Source organism: Pinus tabuliformis, chromosome 2_2, assembly GCF_031772625.1.
Source record: "Pinus tabuliformis cultivar Carrire ecotype Pingquan chromosome 2_2, CPIR1, whole genome shotgun sequence".
Taxonomy (NCBI): domain Eukaryota; kingdom Viridiplantae; phylum Streptophyta; class Pinopsida; order Pinales; family Pinaceae; genus Pinus; species Pinus tabuliformis.
Window position 1 is genome coordinate 180,000,306 of NC_142300.1, and position 7,409 is coordinate 180,007,714.

A 7,409-nucleotide genomic window follows, 5' to 3' on the forward strand; every position below is an offset into this window, starting at 1 on the left:
TTGATTTTTTTCTTCATTTCTCTCTCTCACCTAAGTTGTATTTTTCTTTGTCTTTTTTTCTTTGTTTTCTTATATTATGTTTGTAAACGTTTGTATCAATGTTTAAATATTTTCTATATATGCCAATATTACTTTATTGATTGTAATTGCATAGTATGGGCCCCGTAGGGAATTCCTCGAGGAGGAAGAGGTGGTTGTAGTACAAGCATTGTTCAAGAACATGCAACAAATGTTGAGGATCAAGCTAATGATCGTATGGTAGAAGACAATGATTATGATAACATTGTTGAAGAAAATGGGACACATATATTGATCTAGGAGATATTTAATAATGTTAAAATGAATGATGATGACAACCAGTATGATGGTCCTACTTTTGATAAAACTGTACTTAAGAGGGAAATTGAACCTCTTTATGAAGGCTCGAAAACATCTCCTCTTTGTTCTATTGTCACTGGTCAACTTAAAGGTGGTGAATGGTTTTTCAAACACATGTGTGGCATAGGGGCATAAGGTATATTATATATTTTGTGACATTAATTAGTACTATATACATGATAAAGCAATACTTGTTTCCTTTGGTTTTAATTTAATTAGTATGTTAATCATCATTAATTTGTAACATTTGGATGCAATATGCATGATTAATATTGTTTAGTACATTAACCAGAACTACTATTTTTCTATGTTGTAGATTGTTAGGTGAATTTATGTTACCACCATCAAATGTTTTACCTCGTACGTACTGAGATTTACATGCCATTATGAAAGATATGGGAATGGAGTATCAAGATATTCATGCATGTCCTAATGATTATATTCTCTATTATAAAGAACATGCATTGAAATAAAAATGCCCAAAAATGTGATGAGAGTAGATATCAAACCGATAAAGTAACAAAAAAGGTGCCTCACAAGGTTCTTCGTTATATTCCCATAATTCCACGTCTGTGAAAATTTCTCAAGTGCAAAAACACATCACAACTTATGGATTATCATGCAAATAATAAAAGTCAAGATGGTGTTCTTTGTATTCCTGTAAATGGATTTGCATTTAGGAATATAAAAGAAAGGTAGCTAGAGTTTAAAACAAAACCGCGTAATCTTAGGCTTTCATTAGCAACTTATGGTGTCAATCCATTTGGAGAGCTCAAATCTAGTTACTCGGTGTGGCCCATTTTTGTTATCAACAATAACATTCCTTTGTGGAAGTCAATAAAGAGGGATCACATAATTTTGACAATGATTGTTCTAGGTATTAATTTGTTTACTCATATATGTTCAATTATGTCTTGTATTTTTTTATTTACTCATATATGTAGTAACTATGTATTGTATGTTCAATTAATTGAGTAAGTACCAGGTCAAAGATATGAATTCATATATCGAGCCTCTTATGGATGAGTTAATGGATGGAACAATGTCACTATGTATGATATCTTTAGAGCAATAGATGCATAAAGGGAATTTGAATTCCATGCAATTCTTGTATGGACAATTTACAATGCTCCAAGGCTAACACATTTTTGTGGTATGTTATAATGTTACCCTACATTTTAATAGTATTTAAGTTTATGAAGTTCGTTTCATGTATGTTTTTTAAAAAGTCCCTTCATTGTACATACATAAAATAATTTCTATAAAAATTATGCTGTCTCTAGCAGGTCTTCAAACAAAGGGTACATTTGCTTGTCCAGTTTGTGGTCCTAAGATTAAATCTCATCGTTCAAGAAGTTTAGGAAAGAAGGTGTTTGATGAGTATAGGCACTTCCTTAATAACCGTAGGTACCAAAGTTCCGAAAAACATATTTTAATGGGAAAGAAGAGACTAGATTAAGACCACGGAGAATGACACCTCGTGCATGGAAGTTGCAAAATAATAGAGTCTCTCAAGGTATGGGTTGAATTTTCTATGTATCAATATACATGATATGTTTTGATTATTTTATATTTTTGTGGAATTCTCTTCACTGTACTAATTGATAGGTTATATTGTTTTTATACATATTTAACTATGATTCATCTTGTAGGTCATCAAGGCATTAATAACAAGCAACTTCCATGAGGAATGAAAAGTTATCCTGAACAATTAAATAGAATCCCCTACTATGAGAAACTAGAAATTATTCATTTGTTTGATACTGTTAATGCTCAAATCTGCCTCAGGCTGAGGAAGGCAAAACTCGAGGCAACATCAAACCAAGCTCAGCCTCGTAGCTAGCCCTACGAGGACAGGAGAGGGCTCTCTCCGGTCAATCTCAGAAAAAGGTAATCAAAGAAGCTCGAGATGACTGAATTGATGACTAAATTTAGGCTAGGTATTAAGTACAAGGACTATGGAATTGATTTTTTGAAGTTTTCTTGAATTCAAGGGAAAGGAAATTTTGGGTGCGGGGATGAGGCACAGTTTTTGCAGAGGTCTACTTGGGGCAAGATAGGCGATTGATTTTATGCCTTTAAAATGATTGAATGAATAGACCTGACAGGTGAGGAGCTAAGGAGAGCAAGGAAGTCTCAAGGATTCTCCTTAAACTGAAGAAAACATGGAAAATTAAACAAACTTAAAGGCAGAGCATAGCAAATTTATGGATTCTACCTTAACACTTCATTTGTTTAATTACAGAAGATTAAATAAGAAAAATGGTACACATACACAACTTACAAGTACTGAGAGAAACACACCATCAACACATAAGGCCACATGAATCCCAAATAGTGCTGCAAAACCCTGGTCTATCCTTTGCCAAAAATGCAGATAAAATATGTACAATAGTGTATCAAGCTATTCCCAAGAGTCCAACCCTAAAAATGACTAAGAAAATACATAATATAGGCAATCTAACACATTCCCTTGCCTCTAGGGGTCGAGCTCATCATCCTAGGAGCTGTTTCAACCAATTCTAAACAAAGCACTACAATCTAGGCAGTCAAAACAACTTGCCTCTATAAGCTAGGAAACCAATTCATTCATTAATTTTTTGCTATTTTATGAATGAATCATCTAGAATAGGTAAATAAGTGTCAAGTCAACATAAAGTTACATTAATTACATCAAGGAGGGTGAAAAATCCCATCACAAGTCAAAAATGGTCAAACTGGCTTCGTTTCCTGAGCTGAAGATGAAAATTATGCCAAAAAACCCTGATGCGCCGCACGCCTTTCCACCTGCTTTTGGGGCAATTTTCGGCATCCAAATTGAGCTCACGATAGCTTGTTGGAAAGGTCTGGATGTCTACTTTCCAACCCAAGTGGAATTTTCCAATTTGGTGTCCATTTGCCCCTCCAAAAGTGCATTCTCCCAAGACTGCTTCCTGTGTGTTCAAAAAGGGGCAGTGAGGTCATTTTTTGCATGTTTTTTGACCTTTTGGGGACCCAAACCTTGATGAAATGCCTTGGCAATAGCTGAGCAGGTATATTTCATCATGCCAAATCCAAAAATGCAAACCATTTGTGATTTGGACCTCTCAATCTTATGGGTCGCGCGCTGCGCGCTACGCATTGAGCCAAAAAACCTGTTTTGCAAGCCAAAAATTTCAAAATAACAAAATTTTCTCTAAATTCTTTGAAATTTGGGCTGAAGGTGCCTCATCAAGTGACATGCTCAGCCAAAGAGGCTTCGGCCAAGATTTGGAGTCTATCCTCCCTTTTCGACATTTTAGTGCCCTCCCGGTGCATGCAATTCTGTTGTAGAGTTGTTGTCTTGGTCATATGATGTATTGGTGCCTGCCTCCATGGTATTGAAAGTCTATGCCAAGTGTATGTTAGATTTGTTGAAAATGAGGAATGAAGGCTTGATGTCTTTGTCTTCAAGTGCCAAATATGCCAAAGGGAAATGAGGAAGAATACAACCTTGGTAACACACTGTTTTCAAACCCTACAACACTTTTTATATTGACAAAAGGAGTGCTTCAAACTTGGATATCCATGACAAACTTTTCATGAACCCATTACATTTATCTTTCAAAAGCCAAGCACAAGTGGTGGATGTGAGCCTACCTGCAAATTTGTACGGAGAGGAGGCGATTTGATGGCTTTCCAAACAAATTTCGGGCTTAATACCCAGTGTGCCGCGCGCCTCACCCAACGCACCGCATGCCTCTGATGCGCCACGCACATGTAATTTTTCACTGTGTTTTTGTGCATGATGCGCCGCGCGCCTTACCCAATGCGTCGCGCGCACCCAGCTACATAGTGCATTTTGCAGGAGGCTTTTGGAGGCCTTCCCCGTGTCAAAATCAGGTGCAGGATAGCTCGTTGGAAAAGTCTTTGAGTCTACTTTCCAACCCAGCTATATTTTTTCAATTTTGAGTTCATGTACCTTGTCAAAAATCAAATCTACCAAGACTGGTCAAAATGTGCCAAATGAGGCTGCCTCAAGGCAGAGTGCTGTTGTAGTCAACTTTTAAATGCCTTCACTCCAAATTAAGCTCATGATAGCTCATTGGAAAGATATTTTTGGCGAGTTATCCTTTGACTCATCAAGAAAGTTATTTGGCCAACCAAGCTAGGAGAAAACCTAATTGTTCCAAGGTCACTTCAGAGGTTCATCAATTCTCCCGAGGCGATTGTATTTTTGACATTTCTCTAAAACCATGACACATGTGTAAAAATTGAGGGTGGTTTTTCTTCTTTGGCATGTTCTGGACAAAAAATTCTCTCAGTTTTCCAACATTCATCTTTGATTGCTCTGAAACATCTTTTCAGTGAAACTTATCCCGATGTGTGAAACAAGGAATTTTGTGGAAATGAAGCGAAATGAAGGGGATGAGGGGCTTCTAAATTCTTGAGAAAATTTTTGGAAGTAGGGAGGGATGTTAGGAAGCAGGGAAAAGTGGAATCTCAGAGATTGAGTGAGGGGAAGGGGTCCAAAAGGGCAAAACACAGGCCAAACCTAGAAAATTGCCAGGTTGTAGCAAGAAACTAGGGTTTGTGTGAAAATGAGGAATTTGGGGGATCTCAGTGATGGGAAGTGTTTGATAAGGTAATTTAATGATAGGGGAAGGTGTATGAACATCTGGATACAAATTTTTCCGATGATTTGACCCTCCAAGAGAATTTACCTCCAAAATCCTAGGAGAGGCAAATGAACCTTGCCTAGGCGCAACTGAAGCATGAACAAGGAGTAAAATGACCCAATGGAACCTGACATGATAATGAAAACCCTTTGAATTATGGTACACTCAGCTGAATGATGACATGGAGCAACATTTGGACAACTTTAGAAGGAGTGAAAGCAAACCCTAGACCTAATGCCTAGTGACCAAATTTTGCTTGAAGACTCTTTGAAATGACAAAATTTGACCTTGACACTCCGAGACCACTTTGTTAGAGCATATTTGATCACTGGAGGAAGGCTGGAAAGACTGAAACTAATAGATACAATGCACATTTGGAAGAATGTAACAAAGGCCTTATGGAGAATCTTAGATGGAAGGAGAGATAAAGAAAAAATTGTCAAGATTTGTAATAACATTAAGGGGGCCAATCATGCAATGCAAAGTGTGATTCATTCAAATAGCAATGGAGATGGCCAAAATATAAGTGACCTTTTGTGGTTATTGATAGAGAAAAAAAGAAAGGATGTTAAAGAGGTTATTGAAAAAATTAAATTTCCAACTGGAGTTTCTTCAAACATAAAAAAATATCCTAACAAATAAAGGTGGATTAGCTAGGGTAAAAACTCATTATTGGCATACATTCATTACGGTAATTATTTTGGTGTATATATTTATACATTGGTGAAACATCTTGTTAGAGTTTTTTTTCTACTAATTTGGGAGTAAATAATGATTGACCATTATTTTTGTTACAATATGTTCTACCTCTATCTCTCCCATACAACTTTGACAGCAATGTCAAACAAGTTATATATGATTTTGGAAAATCACGAGGTAAGTGGAGATTTATGTGAAAAGTGTAATTTTCTCAATAATTTGTTGTACAATTTATATTTGGCTGCATGTGTTTTAATTTTCATCATGTACTATATACTTTATTTTTGAAACCCATGATTTTCTTGCTTCATTTATAGATGGTTGTCATCTAAAGAAATCGATAAAGAAGATATAAAGTATTGGAGGGAACAAATTCCTCATCTAATGTGTGAAATGAAAAAGTATCTACCTCTAACATTTTTCAATGCACAACAACACTACCTCATACACTAAATCAAGGAGATTGAAAAGTGTGGACCTATACACACAAGATCAATGTGGATGTTTGAGAGGAACTTGAAATCATTGAAGGCTTTGGTCAAACAAAGAGCACGTCTTGAGGGTTCTATGGTAGAGGGATATATGGTATATCAAACCATGGTTTAGATTTTTCAATATAGTATTGCAATATGAAAAATTATTAATGTATTAGATCACATTTGGGATGTCAAATCCATGAACAAATTTGAAGGGGAGCACCTATTGGGGAAAGGTAGAATGAGGAAAGTGAGATGTAAGTAGATAGTGGATATTTATAATACATTTTACTTTTTTGTTTTTATGTATATCATACTTATTTAATTTTTAGTCTTCCTACATAATCCATTATTATGAAGGTATAACATGGTAACTAATTATATATATGTGAATTGTTTTATTTTAATACAGTCGGTCAAGAGTGGGACGCAATACATTTATACATTGCGAACAATCTTGATTGGATGAAGGTATGGATTGAATGATGCAAACAAGCTAATAATGGTAGATTATCATGGTATGGTGTGTCTACATTGGTCAAAGAATATCAATGTAGTGGAGATACCATTCTTGCATAGAGGGAAATTGATTTATCATATGGTTTTAAATATTATCAGATAAGCATATCATCCATACTAAGTTTTTTTTACAATTATATTAATGCATATGGCATTTTTTTTCTTAATTTGAAAAATTTCCAAGTATAAATATGCTTATCAATATAAAGTGCATTTTTTTTATGCGTTTGATATATTGCAGTTGAAACACCACAACAAAATGTGGGGTGATGGTCGCAAATTTCACATCAAAAGGTTGGATGAAAAGATGGAAACTTCTAATAGTGGGATAACTACAATAATTCAGGTTATCAATGTTGCCTCTAGAGGTGACAAACATCTGGAAGTCTCTGAGAATCGATACTATGGATATCTGCATGATATACTTGAGTGTGACTTTAAATCCTTGAAAAATAGTTGTGTTCGATGCCAAATCGTTTAGGCTACGAATCCATGAATGTGACCCTAATAGAAATTTTATTGAGAATTCTAATGAATTTACCATGGTTGATACAAGGAATGTTGAGCTAGGATCAGAGCCCTATGTTCTTCCAAGCTAATGCAAATAGGAATTTTACATAGAGGTTCCAGGTAAAGCAGGCTAGTCATATATTGTTAGATATGATCCAATAGGAAGGTCGGTAAAGTATAATGTAGTGGA